We start from the raw sequence: 21,794 nt of genomic DNA on the forward strand, positions 1-21,794 counted from the left end.
TTTTCGCTATCGCGAGCTTCAGTTTCAATATTTGAAAAAAAAATGTTTCCCGGTGAGAACTGAGAATTTGTTTCATAGATCATCATAAAAGTGACATCATGATTAGTTATATTACCAGTGTCATCATTTTTTAATAGTGGGCCTCCAACCTCGTTGTTCTGGTAGCCATAGACCAGTTCACGAGTTGGCGCGTTACTTTCAACTGTTGCCAAGCTCAGATTTCCGACGTATTGGCATATTGCATTTTGTAATGAATTTTCAACAAGGGCCATTTCCTTTGACTCCATGGTGAACAGTGTTTAACAAAATTATGAAAAGAAAAAAGATTTTGTTTGCATCGGTACTTTTCAATTAAAGCAGATTTATATGCGCATTCATTAAGGAACCTGATATTCTCTGATCTAGTGTTACAGAATTTGAATGAATTATTTTGCACTGTAGTGTTGGCTAATCAAGCTCTTTGCCACATTGACGGTAAGGAGTTGCAGAAAAAAGGAAGTTCCACTAGCAATGCTTTCTTCGTGTAGCCGTCCACGAAAAAAGTAAATTGAATTGTAGTCATTATTTACTGTTACTGTACTAATATTAATATCATAGCACTGGATAGGGAAGGCAGATAAGCCATTAGCGTTCGTGTCCAAAACGATAAAAACGGCTCAGCACAGCTAATCCTAAGTTCAGAAAGAGGCCCTGGCACTCGTTTTCGCTGTTAAAAAATTCCGTTACTACATCTCCGGCCGAAAATTGCTGTTTGCAGACGGAGCTTAAACCCATGGTGGCTCAAAGACCCGTAAAGCAGTGGCGTAGCGAACATAACTGGCGCCCAGGGCACGATAGTTTATTGGCGATCTACCTCCCCCCCCCCCCTTTTCAATAGCACACGGGATACGACATTACACTTTATTAGCGCCCCCTCCAGAAACGCATATAATAATACACAGAAACTACTCTAATCACAAAAAATGTTGGAAAATCTTGTTTGTCTTGGAGACAGTTTGGCGCCCCTGTGCAAGTGGCTCCTGGAACATGGATAGACTCCCTTACCTCACCTCGCTGTGCCGTTACGCCGATCAGACACAGCAACGTCTGCACCACTGGTCCTTTTTCTGCCGACCTGTAACTTTGCGATCGAGTTCCGGACATCCTACAACTATGGAAATACCGACGTTGCATCACGCCTGCTTACAGGTGGAGATGATTCCTTTGATGCATGTATCAAGGTTTGTTTCAGGATTCATGGCCTCTCAAGTAAGGCTATCACAAGCTTTCCGCTCAAATCCAGGGATGTGGCTGACGATATTACGAAATATACAGTCTTCTCATAAAGCACACAGTTCTCGCAATCTCTGTGGTCTGCAACAAAAAGGTCCTTGGCTCATCCCAATCTCGCGCATTTTTGGACGGCTCTATCACTCTACCAAGGGGTCATCATCCCCTATTCTGCAGGAGGCAAGGCGTAGGTTGTAATTACAGCGGCACACCGTCGCCACTGGGACACTGTAATGACTAAGGTATAGCTCGACAACATGTGTAATGGGAGGGGTTGGAGGAAGATGTTGAGTCCCTACTTAGAACTTGTGCTCTCTGCTGCAAGTACCAGGCGGCTCTCCCGCAGTCGTATTTCTCCTGGCCTAATCCAGCAGAACCTTAGAGTCGGGTGCAAATTAATTCTGTGGTCATCTTTCTTGGGACTATTGGCTCATTTCTGTAGAGGCCTCCTCGCGGTATCTGTATGTTGTATGTATGCACTGTAGAGTCATGTCCAAAATTGTTAGATCATTGAAGCAGATTCTCGCAGTAGAGACTCTTCCACTCGCCATCATGATGGACAGTGGCGCACCGTTCACGAGTCATAAGTTCGAATCCTTCTGCATAACCCATGGTATCGGGCACGTCTATAATGCATTCTTCCATCAACCAGACGGGTTCACTGTGCCACTGGTACAACATTGTGGCCACTAGGATCAGGATCATTAATCGGTAATTCGTCAGTGAGGTCAAGGTAGTATCTCATTGTCTCAGGTAATGCAAGAGCGTCGGAGGTGGTGAGCTGATGTGATATTATACAGGGTGTCACCTAACATTACCGCTGGATATATTTCGTAAATCACATCAAATACTGACGAATCGATTCCACAGACCGAAAGTGAGGAGAGGGGCTAATGTAATTGGTTAATACAAACCATAAAAATTGCACGAAAGTATGTTTTTAACACAAACCTACGTTTTTTTTAAATGGAACCACGTTAGTTTTGTTAGCACATATGAACATATAAACAAATACGTAATCAGTGCCGTTTGTTTCATTGTAAAATGTTAATTACATCCGGAGATATTGTACCCTAAAGTTGACGCTTGAAACTTCCGACGTTCAGTTGTGCTAACAAAACTAACGTGGTTCCATTTAAAAAAACGTAGGTTTGTGTTAAAAAACATACTTCCGTGCAATTTTTTATTGTTTGTATTAACCAATTACATTAGCCCCTCTCCTCACGTTCGGTCTGTGGAATCGACTCGTCAGTATTTGATGTCGTTTACGAAATATATCCAGCGGTAATGTTAGGTGACACCCTGTATAATATCACAGCAGCTCACCACCTCCGACGGTCTTGCATTACCTGACACAATGAGCATAGACCCTATCAGTGGCAACACAGATGGACATTGTTCACGCCTATTATAGAAGAGACCTACACCCTCCCCTCACTTGTGGGTGTTGGAATGTTGGTTTCTCTGTCTACGCCTGCTGGACACTTTCCACAACACTGTTTTCTGGGTTGTCTGCTTCACAGACAAGGTAGTGAGCAGCGCAACTCTCGGTGGCTGTTGAACAGAGGCTGCCTTCAGGGAAGGGAATGTCTTTTTGCCACACCTCCACAGACACCAACCATGGACACCAATGATGTCATCTGGCCAGGACAGTCAATGGGTGATGAACTCATTACCTTCAACAGCGACAGCCAATCATGTGGATCCAATGTAGCTATCTGTGTGGTGTTATAACCTACAGTCCGAAGTTTGCAGAGACAGTCACATTTCGAGGGCCGCATTTTACAATCAACAGTTACCTTCTAGATCGGCCGTCATAGTCACGCAGTTACCAGTAAGTGCGGTGGACTAAAGAGAGACACCGTAGTGGAATATGCTGTATTACTAAACAGATTTGTTAGTGAAATTGCCACAGATTTATTGGTGCAGTTTTGGTGAGCCAACACCGGGTACGCTCGTTATATCGTTGCGATCGATTTTGAAGGGTATATGAGATCTTTTCATATGGTGTAGCTTTCTTCCGGGTTGGCGGGCTTCAAGAGTCGGCCGTCAGCATTCAGAAGGAAAACATAGAGAGACTTGGGATGTCTCCGGAGAAAGCAGTGTCGAGTGTGCCCTATCAGCGTGATATACCACACATTTGTATTGATCGGCAAGTCTGTGTTTTGGGTCATCTCGGAGATCCAAGTTTCATGATTTCTATCAAGGGAAAGGTCCTGAAGGAATGTGGATAAGCTGTCTGAGCCGCTGAGTTGCGCTGTGTGCAAACATCAAGTAAGTTGGCCGTTAGTGTATGTGGTTGAGCGACGCTTTGAGAGACGTTTCACTCACTAGATGATTGTGGAACTACACAGCCGTTAATCGAATAGTATGTGGATGAGCTCCGGGTGAGCTAGTTAAATGTTGGCTCCGCAGTGAAGTCGTAGTTGTAACTGTATTAAGTGATTGAAAACTAAACCTAAGTGATATTATTATTATTATTGGTGAACCGTCCTTAAGTGGTTTCAATATAAAGAGCAGTGATTGCTGTGGACGGAACATTTTGTAGACTGATGCCCGTATGTCTGATGCAAGGATTCTGCCCTGTATTTTGTGTGTGTTTCAGAGAGCTGCAATTGTCCTGTGTTCGTCAAAAGCTGCTGTAAGCGCTAACGCCTTGGCGGAGAGTGAGGTGTAACCCGCAGCCTATGTCCCGCTGTGTTCACCTAACCCTGCTACGGCTGGATTGCTTTGGACGAAGACCCCATACAAAAGATTAGTATCTTTTCCTTCTGCCAAGGCGGGTAAAACGCGTTTTGTAATTTGTGATAATCTGATGTTTAAACAAATGCTTTTTGCGTTACATAAAGATAGACCTGCAACTAAGTGTAACCTGGGTTTGTTTCATGGCAATCTTTCTTGCTTGTGTTACATATCTGTGTTCTAGTGAATTGTGGTTAACCACGTGAGATTCAAACGTTGTTTGGACCGTGTAGTATTTAAATGCAAATAAGTGGCTGGCCCACTCTGATAGGAACTGTGCTGTTAGTTGTAAGTTTTTGTTAAGTGTGGCGAAACCGTGGCAATACTGGGTTTGTTAGTTGGTTCTGAACTGTTTTTACATGCATTTTATGGTTATACTTTTTTTTTTAATAAGAACTTATACTAAGTAACTACTGCTTGTAGTGAGGGTTATGGCGAATGATCTGCTGGCATCTTGCGTTAATAAATTAAGTATGCGTAAATCAAAGTACGACTACCAACCATGATTCGCCGTCCCGTTTCCCACTCTGATAATAGTTGTGGTATGGATTGTGCAAGGTGGTATTAAAGGGGGCAAGTACCAGCCGGTACGAAATTAGTCGCTTGAGGACATTACTACTTGAAGTGGCAACTTGTGACGTGTCTCCATGTGGAAGGGCGTCGGAAATGGTGGACTGTTGTGATGTTGTTGTAGCTCCCCCTTCCTTCCCGCTGGATAGGTTTGGTGCTCTTACCTATAACTCGGAATGGGTTATAATATTCAGAAGCCACATACACCTCTAAGGGTCATCAGTGTTAGTTGATATGTTTCCACCTTGTATCACCATCGGCAGTTAAGATAATGTACAAATGTACATGACGTTGCCCATCTGACACAGTACCATACCTGGGCCGGCCGCGGTAGTCTCGCGGTTCTAGGCGCGCAGTCCGGAACCGTGAGACTGCTACGGTCGCAGGTTCGAATCCTGCCTCGGGCATGGATGTGTGTGATGTCCTTAGGTTAGTTAGGTTTAAGTAGTTCTAAGTTCTAGGGGACTAATGACCACAGCAGTTGAGTCCCATAGTGCTCAGAGCCATTTGAACCATTTTTGAACCATACCTGGCAACCATTCCTTCTTACCGTAGCGTGTCTCCAAATATGCGACGATGGACTCGACGAAGAACTGCTGCTTTCTGTTGCTGATCCAGATGGTGACAATGACGTCCTGGCGACAGGGCGCTACACAGGTACTCGATTTCATTCTGGAAGATCAGCACTTTGAGTCCTGTATGACGTAAGGTGTGCAACAGTTGACCCAGGTTGTGTAGATTCTCATTCATGGTGTTGCCGGCAATGATGATATCGTACCTGAAACTTTGTGGGTTCAGCTGGTCGAGATATCACTAAACTAGTGCCTTTGCTGTGTTAATGCTAGAGGGAAGTCTTTTATATTTGTAGATACCAAAAGGCGTTCTAACGACAACCATTTGTTGACACTCTTCATTGAGAGACAGTTGTAGATATGCCTCAGTCAAATCGATGTGAGAGGAAAAGTGGCCCTGCCCCAATTTGAACATGATTTCTTCTGCTCGTGGAATGGGACACGTGCAGGCGACAGCTTGCGCGTTCACAGTTGATCTGGTCTGAAGGCAGTGTTGAAGGCAAATTGTTGCACCATCCGTGGTCTGGATACTGGTGATCCAGTGCTCTGGCGGTTTGGAAGCTGGAATAGGTCTAGACCCAAGACACAGACTGCTGTGTGCGATTGTGTTACCAGAAGTAGTACGGCTCTTATGCTTAACGATCTTTCATGTGAGTAGTATGGTCATTGTAAATTATCAGTGTTCCAAGACATTTGAACAACTATGTGGCCCCAATTAGAGAATAGGTGTCACTATTGACGATGGTTTTCGGTGAACCTTAAACAGCTCTAAATGAATTATTCGAAAGCAGATGTAATTATCCACCAAAACAGCGCTTTCACTGTGTAAAAGAATACTGTACGCATTAATTCCAGATTCATCAGCATTAGGGTCAAGTGCATTATGAGAGAGAACAAAGGAGATATCCCCCTTATCCAGGAAAACCATGATGTGACATAACACCGTACACCGTATTCTCAAAATCATCAGTATTAGAATCAAACGCATGCACCAGTGCATGTGGAGTGCTTGATGGTGTGACAATTTCTTCAAACTCCAGCCTTATGACCGAGCTTCCAACAGACTGAGTATGTAACGCGGTTGCAACAGTAGGACTGTCTATCGTGTCATGTAACATGAGAGCAAGATTTGACACGAGAAGAGTTACCAGCTCAAGATGTGACCTCTTTCAGTGGCGCAACCCGAGGCCCAGATGCCTGGCGATGTTTACCGTTCTACACTCCTGGAAATGGAAAAAAGAACACATTGACACCGGTGTGTCAGACCCACCATACTTGCTCCGGACACTGCGAGAGGGCTGTAAAAGCAATGATCACACGCACGGCACAGCGGACACACCAGGAACCGCGGTGTTGGCCGTCGAATGGCGCTAGCTGCGCAGCATTTGTGCACCGCCGCCGTCAGTGTCAGCCAGTTTGCCGTGGCATACGGAGCTCCATCGCAGTCTTTAACACTGGTAGCACGCCGCGACAGCGTGGACGTGAACCGTATGTGCAGTTGACGGACTTTGAGCGAGGGCGTATAGTGGGCATGCGGGAGGCCGCGTGGACGTACCGCCGAATTGCTCAACACGTGGGGCGTGAGGTCTCCATAGTACATCGATGTTGTCGCCAGTGGTCGGCGGAAGGTGCACGTGCCCGTCGACCTGGGACCGGACCGCAGCGACGCACGGATGCACGCCAACACCGTAGGATCCTACGCAGTGCCGTAGTTGACCGCACCGCCACTTCCCAGCAAATTAGGGACACTGTTGCTCCTGGGGTATCGGCGAGGACCATTCGCAACCGTCTCCATGAAGCTGGGCTACGGTCCCGCACGCCGTTAGGCCGTCTTCCGCTCACGCCCCAACATCGTGCAGCCCGCCTCCAGTGGTGTCGCGACAGGCGTGAATGGAGGGAGGAATGGAGACGTGTCGTCTTCAGCGATGAGAGTCGCTTCTGCCTTGGTGCCAATGATGGTCGTGTGCGTGTTTGGCGCCGTGCAGGTGAGCGCCACACTCAGGACTGCATACGACCGAGGCACACAGGGCCAACACCCGGCATCATGGTGTGGGGAGCGATCTCCTACACTGGCCGTACACCTCTGGTGATCGTCGAGGGGACACTGAATAGTGCACGGTACATCCAAACCGTCATCGAACCCATCGTTCTACCATTCCTAGCCCGGCACGTCCGCATCTATCCCGTGCCACCCAACGTGCTCTAGAAGGTGTAAGTCAACTACCCTGGCCAGCAAGATCTCCGGATCTGTCCCCCATTGAGCATGTTTGGGACTGGATGAAGCGTCGTCTCACGCGGTCTGCACGTCCAGCACGAACGCTGGTCCAACTGAGGCGCCAGGTGGAAATGGCATGGCAAGCCGTTCCACAGGACTACATCCAGCATCTCTACGATCGTCTCCATGGGTGAATAGCAGCCTGCATTGCTGCGAAAGGTGGATATACACTGTACTAGTGCCGACATTGTGCATGCTCTGTTGCGTGTGTCTATGTGACTGTGGTTCTGTCAGTGTGATCATGTGATGTATCTGACCCCAGGAATGTGTCAATAAAGTTTCCCCTTCCTGGGACAATGAATTCACGGTGTCCTTATTTCAGTTTCCAGGAGTGTATTTCCCTTTAAGAACATCCACACACTTTAAGGTTGTCTGAAGAAGTTCAGTTCCCTTGTAGTCGAGCACGTGTTCTGTTTGCTTGGTCTGTTCAGAAACTTGGGTAACTGATAACACCTCATCTAATGGATAAGATCCCTAAGTGTAAGTAGGCTGTTTAGGATTTTTATTGGTAACGCCACGTAGCGCTCTGTATGAAAAATCACTGGCTGTGCTGTGAGCAGTCTGTGGCTGGGTGGCATTGTTGTAATACTCGCCATTGTAGTGTTGGGCGGCTGGATGTTAACAGCGCGTAGCGTTGCGCAGTTGGAGGTGAGCCGCCAGCAGTGGTGGATGTGGGGAGAGAGATGGCGGAGTTTTGAATTTACGTGTAGTAATGAACAGCTTATAGTCAAAATCATCATGTCGGCGAGTCGCATGTCGGTCACTGTTACGTCGTTTCGGAGGTTCCATCTCAAAATTCGGTGTACTTTGCCAATTTCTTTCATAATCTCCGAAGTGCCCTGTGTTATTATTTTGTGGCAGTTCCGTATTTTTATGTCCCTCTTCCCGTAATGGAGTGCGTGTGTCCTCTGAAATACGTAATTCTTGTATTACCTGTGTCAGCTGATCTTGTACTTCCCGGATTTCTCTTTGGTGTTGCGTATTAATTTGATTCTGATTTTGTTTGAATTTCCTAATTTGTTCGAACTCTTCTGTGTCATTAAAGACTACCGGTTTTGTGTCATTCAGATTATCATCTACCTTCGTAGATAAATTATTTAGCTGATCCGAAAGTTCAACTACTTTCTCTGATAATGAACTAATGTCCTCCATGTGTAATTCTGAACCAATTTTCAGAGTATCTCCTATGTCCTTTAAGTTTTCTTGAGTTTTTGCAAGCTGCGTAACCGAATCGGTAGATACAACGGAGTCAATTTCAGCTTGCAAGGTCTCATGATTTTCATGAACAATAGTTTGCAGTTCTTTTATGGCTGCTTCGTGATTCTGTAATGCATTTTCATGCCGCGAAAAAATAGGTTGGAAATGCTCACAAATTTGTGTTTTTACGTCATTACTGACTTTTTGACATTTCGATTCGATTTTATGTAATTCTGTAGTAAAATCTTCACGTGTTTGTTCAAGCGTATGTTCCACTGAGTCTAACTTTTGAAGCTTTTGTTCCATTGCGTCTAACTTTTGCTGTGTTTGTCTCTGATTTTGTTCCATTGTGTCTAACTTTTGAAGCTTTTGTCCCATTTGTTTCTGATTTTGTTCAAGCATTGTGTCTTAACTTTTGTAGCCTTTGTCCCATTTGTTGCATTAACTGTAATAACAGTGCACTGGTGTCTGAAACATGTTCCTCAGTGCTTTTCGGCAGTGAAGTTGCACCGGCAACATTCACATTTTGACAAGAAGAAAATGTGTCTTGACTTATTTTAGAAAACGGGGAGGGCCCAAAACCTGAATCTGCAGTATTTGCAAGATTGTGTCCTGTCATTCCTGATTCCTGAGGCGAGCTGTTGCCGACCGATCGATCGATAATGCTTTCCTGTTCACTACCTGTTTCACTGTCTACAGCATTATTTGACGCCCGCTCCATTTCCCTATGCATAGTTACCAAATTACTACTTAGAATGTCTGTTAATTCATTACACAGTGGTGCTGGTAAGCTACGCTCGTCGTCACTATTATTTCTCAGTTTACTTTGGAGCCTAGTGTTACGTTTCTCACACGCCATTATTGTCACAATATTTCACACGACAACACAGGAGACCACAATTTGAAGAGCAAAATAAGAGAACACATTAAAGTAGCACTGAAAATAATATCTACACTCCTGGGAACTGAAATAAGAACACCTTGAATTCATTGTCCCAGGAAGGGGAAACTTTATTGACACATTCCTGGGGTCAGATACATCACATGATCACACTGACAGAACCACAGGCACATAGACACAGGCAACAGAGCATGCACAATGTAGGCACTAGTACAGTGTATATCCACCTTTCACAGCAATGCAGGCTGCTATTCTCCCATGGAGACGATCGTAGAGATGCTGGATGTAGTCCTGTGGAACGGCTTGCCATGCCATTTCCACCTGGCGCCTCAGTTGGACCAGCGTTCGTGCTGGACGTGCAGACCGCGTGAGACGACGCTTCATCCAGTCCCAAACATGCTCAATGGGGGACAGATCCGGAGATCTTGCTGGCCAGGGTAGTTGACTTACACCTTCTAGAGCACGTGGGGTGGCACGGGATAGATGCGGACGTGCATTGTCCTGTTGGAACAGCAAGTTCCCTTGCCGGTCTAGGAATGGTAGAACGATGGGTTCGATGACGGTTTGGATGTACCGTGCACTATTCAGTGTCCCCTCGACGATCACCAGAGGTGTACGGCCAGTGTAGGAGATCGCTCCCCACACCATGATGCCGGGTGTTGGCCCTGTGTGCCTCGGTCGTATGCAGTCCTGATTGTGGCGCTCACCTGCACGGCGCCAAACACGCATACGACCATCATTGGCACCAAGGCAGAAGCGACTCTCATCGCTGAAGACGATACGTCTCCATTCGTCCCTCCATTCAAGCCTGTCGCGACACCACTGGAGGCGGGCTGCACGATGTTGGGGCGTGAGCGGAAGACGGCCTAACGGCGTGCGGGACCGTAGCCCAGCTTCATGGAGACGGTTGCGAATGGTCCTCGCCGATACCCCAGGAGCAACAATGTCCCTAATTTGCTGGGAAGTGGCGGTGCGGTCAACTACGGCACTGCGTAGGATCCTACGGTCTTGGCGTGCATCCGTGCGTCGCTGCGGTCCGGTCCCAGGTCGACGGGCACGTGCACCTTCCGCCGGCCACTGGCGACAACATCGATGTACTGTGGAGACCTCACGCCCCACGTGTTGTGCAATTCGGCGGTACGTCCACGCGGCCTCCCGCATGCCCACTATACGCCCTCGCTCAAAGTCCGTCAACTGCACATACGGTTCACGTCCACGCTGTCGCGGCATGCTACCAGTGTTAAAGACTGCGATGGAGCTCCGTGTGCCACGGCAAACTGGCTGACACTGACGGCGGCGGTGCACAAATGCTGCGCAGCTAGCGCCATTCGACGGCCAACACCGCGGTTCCTGGTGTGTCCGCTGTGCCGTGCGTGTGATCATTGCTTGTACAGCCCTCTCGCAGTGTCCGGAGCACGTATGGTGGGTCTGACACACCGGTGTCAATGTGTTCTTTTTTCCATTTCCAGGAGTGTAGTTAGTTGCAAGTGTAGCTGCGAAATACTTAGTGCAAATCTACATGCATGCCACAACTGTTTTACTGTACAACAATGAAAAACTACAACTACTGAGGAAATTCTCTCTACAATTGCGCGTTAGCAATAAGCAAAATCTACACTAATTACACAAACTACAAAAAAAAAAAAATCAGAAGATTACAGTGAGCTATCCTCGGCTAAGGTTCGACATATGAAACGTCCCCTTAGAAAAATTATACACGACTGTGCTTAAACTGACACACAATATTTTTAGCGCAACGCAGTCTGACTTTCAGCAATCGCTACAAAGAATGGACCTGACTAACATTAACCTATACAGTTTACAAATCACTTACCTCACAAAAATCTTGGTTATTCGAACTACTGCAATACAGCGAGCGCCACTACTGCCATCTAAATAAAAGATTCAAACTATGGAAGGCACTAACTACTGATAGGGATAGTTAGCAAATGAAAGATTTTAATAGAGAACAAACAATGTATTTACCTTAATAGTCATAATATACGAGTATATAGCAGTTCATGACATCCAGTCTTACAAATTTCAAAACTCCGCCATCTCTCTCCCTACATCCACCACTGCTGGCGGCTCACTTCCAACTGCGCAACGCTACGCGCTGTTAACATCCAGCCGCCCAACACTACAATGGCGAGTATTACAACAATGCCACCCAGCCACAGACTGCACACAGCACAGCCAGTGATTTTTCATACAGAGCGCTACGTGCCGTTACCAATAAAAAACCTAAACAGCCTACTTACATAAGTAGCCCTGTGAATGGAGCATGGTTAATTAAGATAGCCCTCACAGCAGTATCCGCATAGGAAAGAGCACAATCTTGCTTTCACACTGGAAACGACAGAGGTGAGTAAGGCCCCGCAAAGTAGCGACCCAATCAGTAAACGATTGGCCAGGCTTCTTATAAGTAGCATAACATTTCTGGCTTGTTGCCGCAACGAGAAGTTTTCTCTGAGAAGAGTATCTTAATCTGTCCTTAGCAACCGAATAACTCAAGTTACACGGGCTTGTACCTGGGAAAAGCTGCTGAACCAGACTGCGGGCATAAGTACAGGCACTAAACAAGAGGGAAACACATTTGGTTACATCACCTAAGGTTCCGTATGCCATAAAATGTTTTTGAAATATTTCCACGTAACAGGCCCACTGTTCTTATGACGGTTCAAGTGGGTGGAATGCCAGTGGCCGTCGCTAGACGTCTACTTGGCGATGTTCCCGGTACTCCTGTTGGTGTAGCAACTGTTCGTGAGTAGCCCCTAAATTTTCCTGGTAGCACTCAAGTTTTCTAGGCTGCTTACCGAATAGAGGAGGTTAGAAATTGGAAACTCAAAGTCAGCTTGTTGCTCCACCTGAAAGGGGTCACACACAAGTAGAATTCTCAAAGAAATCACAAGACGCAAGACCCAAATTCCAGTGTCCACCAGCCGGCCGAAGTGGCCGTGCGGTTCTAGGCGCTGCAGTCTGGAACCGCGAGACCGCTACGGTCGCAGGTTCAAGTCGTGCCTCGGGCATGGATGTGTGTGATGTCCTTAGGTTAGTTAGGTTTAACTAGTTCTAAGCTCTAGGGGACTAATGACCTTAGAAGTTGAGTCCCATAGTGCTCAGAGCCATTTGAACCAGTGTCCACCAAATAACGAAATTCAAGTAAAGTCCACTAGAGAAAACCAGAGTTCAGATAAAATTTGAAATGTCCACAAGAGACTGATAGTTCTGAAGTCAACACTAGTGGGTACACTGTACTTTATACTTGCTGCAAGACATACCTTTGTCCGCAAGGTCCAAAGTGTCCACTGAAGCACAAAAGCTTCAACGGTTGTCCATAAATGTGCCAAATATCTGGAGAAATGATACAGCCGATGTTTGAGTCCCTTGTGCCAATGCTGACAGAAATGTAGGTGTCAAGACACAATACCGATTTCGCCACTGTTGCGATGTGCTTTCTGCTTCTTTTGAGCTGTATCACGATCAATGACTGTGCAAGTGTAGCGTTCTGAAACTACTATACAAATACACTCCTGGAAATGGAAAAAAGAACACATTGACACCGGTGTGTCAGACCCACCATACTTGCTCCGGACACTGTGAGAGGGCTGTACAAGCAATGATCACACGCACGGCACAGCGGACACACCAGGAACCGCGGTGTTGGCCGTCGAATGGCGCTAGCTGCGCAGCATTTGTGCACCGCCGCCGTCAGTGTCAGCCAGATTGCCGTGGCATACGGAGCTCCATCGCAGTCTTTAACACTGGTAGCATGCCGCGACAGCGTGGACGTGAACCGTATGTGCAGTTGACGTACTTTGAGCGAGGGCATATAGTGGGCATGCGGGAAGCCGCGTGGACGTACCGCCGAATTGCACAACACGTGGGGCGTGAGGTCTCCACAGTACATCGATGTTGTCGCCAGTGGTCGGCGGAAGGTGCACGTGCCCGTCGACCTGGGACCGGACCGCAGCGACGCACGGATGCACGCCAAGACCGTAGGATCCTACGCAGTGCCGTAGGGGACCGCACCGCCACTTCCCAGCAAATTAGGGACACTGTTGCTCCTGGGGTATCGGCGAGGACCATTCGAAATCGTCTCCATGAAGCTGGGCTATGGTCCCGCACACCGTTAGGCCGTCTTCCGCTCACGCCCCAACATCGTGCAGCCCGCCTCCAGTGGTGTCGCGACAGGCGTGAATGGAGGGACGAATGGAGACGTGTTGTCTTCAGCGATGAGAGTCGCTTCTGCCTTGGTGCCAATGATGGTCGTGTGCGTGTTTGGCGCCGTGCAGGTGAGCGCCACACTCAGGACTGCATACGACCGAGGCACACAGGGCCAACACCCGGCATCATGGTGTGGGGAGCGATCTCCTACACTGGCCGTACACCTCTGGTGATCGTCGAGGGGACACTGAATAGTGCACGGTACATCCAAACCGTCATCGAACCCATCGTTCTACCATTCCTAGACCGGCAAGGGAACTTGCTGTTCCAACAGGACAATGCACGTCCGCATGTATCCCGTGCCACCCAACGTGCTCTAGAAGGTGTAAGTCAACTACCCTGGCCAGCAAGATCTCCGGATCTGTCCCCCATTGAGCATGTTTGGGACTGGATGAAGCGTCGTCTCTCGCGGTCTGCACGTCCAGCACGAACGCTGGTCCAACTGAGGCGCCAGGTGGAAATGGCATGGCAAGCCGTTCCACAGGACTACATCCAGCATCTCTACGATCGTCTCCATGGGAGAATAGCAGCCTGCATTGCTGCGAAAGGTGGATATACACTGTACTAGTGCCGACATTGTGCATGCTCTGTTGCCTGTGTCTATGAGCCTGTGGTTCTGTCAGTGTGTTCATGTGATGTATCTGACCCCAGTAATGTGTCAATAAAGTTTCCCCTTCCTGGGAGAATGAATTTACGTTGTTCTTATTTCAATTTCCAGGAGTGTAAATTAGTAGAGTAAAATAACTCACAAAATACTGTGACATGAACTCTAGTACACAATATTCCATACAGACGAAGACTTTGTCAATGACAAGTTTTCGCATCCAGTAGTTCTGGCCTCCCGCAGACTAAGTCCGTATGGGCACAGCAGCAGTAAGGTTGTGGTGGTTTGACTAACAAGTCTGTTTACTAATACGGCGTAATCCAGTATGGTACCTCTCTATCTATAATCCACCACACGTGCTGGTAACTTGGCAACTGCGGCTGTCGACTGCAGAACACTGTTATTGATTGTAAAATGATACTCTCGAAATGAGACTGTATCTGCAGCCCTCGGGCATTGCACGGATGGCTGCGTTGAATACGCGTGATGGCTATTACTGTCAGAGTTAACGAGTTCGTCGCCCATTGGCTCTTCGGGCCAGATGATGTTATCGTCGTTCCTGGTTGGTGTCTGCAGAAGGTGTGGCACAGTAATTCCTTCGCTGAAAAAGCAACCTCTACTGAACAACCGCCAAGACATGTGCTGTTCAATGCCTTATCTGCGAAGTAGGCAACAAGGAGTACAGTGATGTGGGGAGGAATGTATCCGACAGGAGTAGGCAGTGAATCCAATAACTGTAGTTCATGAACAGTGACTCAGTTACTAGTATCCAGGGCCATTACTGCACTAATAATAAGCTATTTGAAAGAACTATGCTCAAGAATTGAAATTAGTTTAACGTTACCCACAGTGAAGCAATAGTCTGTAGAACTGGATGTGTTATGCAGCCTAGAAGTGTGTTCAGTCGATTTTTTAAATATTTATGTGGTTAATTGCGACAGTAATTTTGCAAGTTTGTCTAAATGACTGAAGGAGAATGTGTGTACACTTTTGACTAAGTTTATAGCTAATCAGGAAAAAGAGAAAAATGGAAGAAACGGAAATTATAAAAAATGAAGTGGAAGAAGGCTCAGAACGATTCGATAGTTTTATGGAAACAGGTAATACCAGAACAGAAGAACAATTACGATATTTTTTATCTTAAGTTGATAGTTAACTTCGTTCATAATTAAATACAGCAGAGCAAAAATTAACAGCTTTGAACGCTTCCGTTGCCAAACTTATTGTAAATGAACAGCAGAATAGTGGCTGATTCGTAAATTGCAAACTATGTCCAAAGTATTCGAGCAGGAGATAGAATTAGTGAGGCATGAAAGTCAGTGTGTCTAGCATTCATTAGAAGCATTAAACAAAAAAATACATAGGTACAAAACGGAGGTTTAGATGTGGGCTGTAAAAAGACTAAGGCAGCGTGACCTGTTGGTCGATAGTGTTAGTATAGAATCAGTAGAAGATGCAAACAGACAACAAAAGGAATGACTATGCCCTTCCACAGTTCAAGGTACCAGACAGAAGTAATGAAATTGTGGAAGTGAAAATAACTATACAAGAGAATATAGCTTTACCATCTGGGATTGCCTTCAAGAATACAGACCAGACTTAGGTAAACAAAGGAGAAAACAATAACTGGAGTGAAGACTTAACGTTTGCCATGCTCAATGGAATGCAAAAACAGTTCCCAAAATTTGATTCTCATGGGAAAACACACCAAGTATTATTTTTAAGGTATCTCCAAAGTGTTTTACCACCAGTTTGAGATGATAAGAAGATACGTTTTGTAATTTACCACGTGAATTACAGTGCAGATCAATGGGGTTCATTAAATGTAAACCGGTTTGAGCCCTGTAGTCAATTTGAAATGGATTTTAAAGCCATGTTTCGGTCACAAGATGTGCAGAAGAGACGGCGGATACATTTCTTAAGACTATGTGTTTGTACAGATTCTTGAAGACGGTACAGAAACTTTATAAAGCGGCATATTACCCAGGAGAAGTATAATATTTAAATAAAGGTACAAATGATTCACATTTAATAGAGGAATTAATTAGCAGTTTACTCACCACAGCCAGAGGAAAGGTTATTGGCAGAACCTGGGAAAACGCACAAGTTTTGTTAGACTACTTAAGTATTTCTGGTGAGAGTTGTGATAGTCTAAATGAATTTAGTAATGAAGGAAAAAGACCGTTTAGACGTGATGAGAAAACGAGTTAAATGAATAATGTGCACTTTGGACTGTCTAACATACTGAGCATAAGTTGACAATATGTGAGAAATGAAAAGCGGATTCATGCTCAGAAATGGAAGTGACAGAGAGAAGGAGGGATCTTTTTGGAGTAATGATAGAACAAGTCTGATCATGTGGAGGCAACGGTATTGGAGACGACACTGTAGTAATGAAGGGTGTTGGACATAACCAGAGCAAAGAGAACAGCAAAGACGATTCAGAGTAGCAACCAGAGAAAAGTCAACTATAACTGAAATAGAATCTTAGAAGGAGAGCATTTCTCAATCCGCTTTTATCCGTTACCAAGAAGGAGAACATGTAGTACAGGACTTCCCAACTTGAGTTCAAGAATCACATCACACACCTTCTCGGGGAGATGTATCGCAGCATGAAGAAATTTGAAAAGTTGCGCCACCGTAGATGTAGTTTGCTAAGTACTCTTGCCTTTCTAAAGAGATGTCGTTCCGAGAATGTTGTTCCAAATTTTGCTAAGGTTATGCATCACATCGATTCTGTAGCAGCTAAGAGAATCAAGAAACGAGGCAGCCTCGCATTGGTACGTGAGAGAGTGCAATTCACCCGCCGGAGCCTTGAGTTTATCCCACAGGAATTACTCAAACTACATTTGCAACTGGCTACTAAGTTCACTCCTTTTTCCTGGGATTGGATTGATGGTGTCACCTGGGTGTCAGCTGATTCCGCCCATAAGAAGGCTACCGGACGTCAAACAGCTAAGTTCTCACGTCTCCTTGACCAACCATCTCTGCAGGTTCCGTGCAAGACTGTCATCAATTTGAGTGGTATGGTGTTGAGTGATGATGCAGTCTCGGTTTTGCAGAAAGGTCTCAACTTCGCTCCCACCCCCAAGTTCACTCCGATCGCAGAAATTGTTAGTGCTGTTGAACAGGTTGCAGCTCCACTTCCGCCAGAATCAGCCGAGGAAATACGTCGTGAAACTTGTCGTGCGTTGACGAAATCCAAGCCGATGAAGTCAAATATCAGCAGTAAAGAGAGGGCAGCCATTCGTGATCTAAGGGAACGCTCTGAAATTGTTGTCTTACCGGCTGACAAAGGCAATGCTACAGTTGTTGTCTCCCATAAGGACTACACTGATAAGATGCGGAGCCTGCTAAATGACGATTCCTACCGGAAGATCAGCGTTGACCCTACAAAGAAGGTGGAGAACAAGACGAGGGTTCTTCTCAAGGACGCAGATTTACCGGAGGGTGACGCAAAGAAATTGTTACCCCAAGGTCCGGTACCGCCTAGACTATATGGACTCCCGAAGGTTCACAAAGAGGGGGTACCATTACGCCCCATTGTCAGCAGCATCAGGGCACCTACATATTTGTTGGCCACATACCTGACGGGAATATTAAGTCCTTATGTGGGTAAATGCCCTCATCACATCCGTAATTCTGTGGATTTTGTTAAACGCCTTGATAGCTTCAGATTGGATGAGTCAGATATCATGGTGAGTTTTGACGTCGTTTCCTTGTTTACGAGGGTACCCCTGCGAGAGCGGTTGAATTGATTAATCAGAAGTTTGACGAGAATACCACTTGACTTCCACGTATTTTCCTTTCAATGGAGAATACTACGAACAAACGGCGGGAGTCGCCATGGGTAGCCCACTCTCACCGGTGGTAGCGAATTTGTACATGGAGAACTTCGAGGAGGAAGCCCTGTCGTCATCCGAATGGAAACCTACTTGCTTTTTCTGTTACGTGGACGACACGTTCGTCATCTGGCCGCATGGTATGGATAAACTCCTTGACTTCCTTACACATCTAAACTCCATACACCCCAACATCAAATTCACTATGGAGACTGAAACGGAGGGTAAATTACCTTTCCTTGACGTCTTGGTCAAGAGAAGGGCTGACGGCACCCTAAGTCATGGGGTGTATCGGAAGACAACGCACACTGATCTGTATTTGCACGCAGACAGCTGCCACCACCCTTCACAGAGGAATGGGGTACTTCAAACTCTAGTACATAGGGCGCGCACTATCTCTGACGCAGAGAGTCTACCCCAGGAACTGGAACACCTGAGAACTGTATTTCGAAAAAATGGGTACTCAGAGTGGCAGATTCAACGTGCTCTCCGCCCAACCACTGCAGCACAACCTGTTGAGATGGATGAAGTCACGAGGGAGGAGGTAGGCACTGCATTTATTCCATACACAGGCGCACTCTCGGGGAAAATCGCCCGCATTCTGAAGAAACACCGGGTCGGAACTGTGTTTTGTCCTCCGAATAAAACTTGTGCACTGGTGGGGAGCGCCAAAGATGACCTCGGTTTGAGGAAGGCCGGCGTGTACCAGATTCCGTGTCAATGTGGCAAGTCGTATATTGGTCAGACGATGCGTACCATCGAGGATCGATGCCGTGAACACCAGAGGCACACTCGACTGATGTATCCGAGCAAGTCGGCGGTCGCTGAACATTGTTTGTCGGAAAATCACGCTATGGAGTATGACCGCACGAGGATTCTGGTACAGACGTCGAGATACTGGGACAGCGTTGTTAGAGAGGCCATCGAAATTCGCACCAATGACGACCTCATAAACCGTGACTGTGGCTATAATCTTAGCAAGGCTTGGGAACCAGCGATTGTGTTAATCAAGAGTAAATCGAGCAAACGTATAGTTGTGACGACCACGGCGGACAGAGCCATCACACCGACGTCATCTCAGACGCCGTCGCAATCTGTTCCAACGCGCGACCGTGGCGCGGGGCGCGGACGGCGGAGGGAGCGCGCCGCGGGCGGAGTGTATTTAAATCGGCCGCCGCCGCAACCGAACCCAGTTCCCCCTGAGCAGCCATAGCGTACTGATCTCCATGCCGGCACGTTCACAGGAGCTCAGTCCGTCAGTTCACCTGATGATGGCGACATGTTTGATCGCCGAAATATTGTGCTCGTTGGCAGTACACCCGTGGGTATTTTGATTAAATTCATCACTATTTTTTTCGTGTGAAAAACATGTGTACTTTTACGTCAGGTCGTATTCCCAAGCAGCCTTTGCGGTTCCTGAGTGAGAACGCATACACAGTTCACTGCTGGAGAATGCAGCTTCTCTGATCGACTGTTTCGCAACAATACGGGGGTCCTTTGTGCGCCGGCTCACGGCGCTAGATGCGCTGAAACCTTTTACGCATGCGCGGAGCGAGCTTTGTCGACCAATCACAGCGCTCGCTGGCACTTCCGCTTTGTCAGTGCACTACCTATTGCATAAGTCAATTTTTGACCAGTTTATTACTTCTAACATGGATAGGTGGCTGAAGTCAGGGTAATTGAAGAAGGGTACAGTTTCACCATCGCCTCTACAACAAGGGAAGTTCCCCGTTGAAATGAATGAGGAGGGAGGACGACCAAAGGAAGAACCATCACAAGAAGATCCACAGCCGGATTTATTATGTGAAAACGCTGCAAGTTCTCTATTGGTTGCAATGTCCTGTGGAAGTGGAATAACCAAGAAGAGTAAGTACAGACAAAGCTATTTAGAAATGGGCTTTATGGGTACAAAGGAGGGTAAAGCTCAGTGTGTAATTTGTACACGTACAGGTCAATGGTTCCAGTTAAATTACGCCGTCATTTTGAAGGTACTTACCCGGATTTCCAGGATAAAGACATCGATTTTTTCAAAAGGAAGAGTGCTGAACTAGCTGCTTCTCAGCAGTGCATGAAAACTCACGCAAAAAATTAATGAAAATTCATTAAAAGCTTCTTTCTTGGTTGGTTATCGAGTGGCAAAAACAGGCAAAGCTCATCCCATTGCAGAAAATCTCATAAAGCCATGTGTTAATGATATTGTTTCCTGCATGCTAGACGAAGAGGCAGTAAAGCTTGTATCTCCGTGCCATTATCAAACAATACTGTCAAGAGACGTATTGTTAACATGTGAAATGATGTGAAAGACACTGTTCTTTCTCGCACCCAACACAATTCATTTCCTCTGAAGATAGATGAATCCACCGATGTTGCAGGATTAGCGATTTTATGACTTTTGTCCGTTATGAATATTCTGGATATTTTGAGAAGGACCTCTTATTGTGCAGACCACCACCTGCCAACACAACAGGTGCTGAAATATTCCGTCTACTGGATGATTTTTAAAGACTAACGAAGTTTCATGGTCTAATTGCATAGATGTGTTCACAGATGGTGCAAAAGCTATGACAGGTCCTACAGTCGGAGCAATAACGAAAATAAAAGAAAACGAGAAGAATTGTAGCAGTAGCCATTGTGCTCTCTACGGAAACGCTTTAGCTACGAAACAAATGCCTGTTTTGTTCAAGAAAGTTTTAGACGAATCCATTCAAATCATTAACTACATAAAATCAAGGCCGTTGTAGTCAAGACTTTTCACAATACCGTGTGAAGATATGGGAAGCCTTCACCGTTCCCTGCTTCTCCACACAGAAGTGAAGTGGCTCTCACGTGGGAATACACTCTCTCGCTTGTATGAATTAAGATTGAAAGTCTTAGCTTTCCTTTTGGAGCATAACACCAAATTAGCAGACCTTATTAATGACGGAAATTGGCTGCGTATACTTGACTATTTGTCAGATATTTTCTCCAAAATGAACGAAATGAATATTTTACTCCAAGGGCAAAGTGAAACAAAGGTAACTGCTATTGACAAAGTTCGAGCATTGAAGAGGAAAATCAATTTTTGGGCAGAGAGTGTCGAGGAAGGGGAGGTCGAGTGTTTTCCTCTTCTCAAAGAGTTTTTGGAAAACAAAACATTGGCGCTTGGGAAGAACTTGTTTCATCAAATCTTGGAACATCTCCGAAGCTTGATGTGATTGTTGGAGCATTATTTCCCAACAACTGAAGATGAGAAGCTGCAGAAATACGAATGGGTGGTCAATCCATTCACTGTATCCAAAAAGCCGAACATTCTATCATCAAATGAATATGAGTTATTGATAAAAATTGGCACAGACACTACCTTGAAATCAAGATTTGACATTGACGGTTACTCACACTTTTGGATCCGTTTGGATAACAAGAAATACTACCCCCTTGTTGAAAAGGCAAAACGTGTACTTCTTCCGATTGCCACGACATACATGTGTGAATCTGGATTGTCGGTCCATGTTGCCTACAAAACTAAGTACCGAAGCTGTCTAGATGCGGAACCAGACATCCGTCTCCAGTTGTCAAGAATCGAACCCAATTTTTCAAAATTGTATCAGCAGAAGCA

Source organism: Schistocerca gregaria, chromosome 4 (genome assembly GCF_023897955.1).
Source record: "Schistocerca gregaria isolate iqSchGreg1 chromosome 4, iqSchGreg1.2, whole genome shotgun sequence".
In the NCBI taxonomy this organism is placed as follows: Eukaryota; Metazoa; Arthropoda; class Insecta; order Orthoptera; family Acrididae; genus Schistocerca; species Schistocerca gregaria.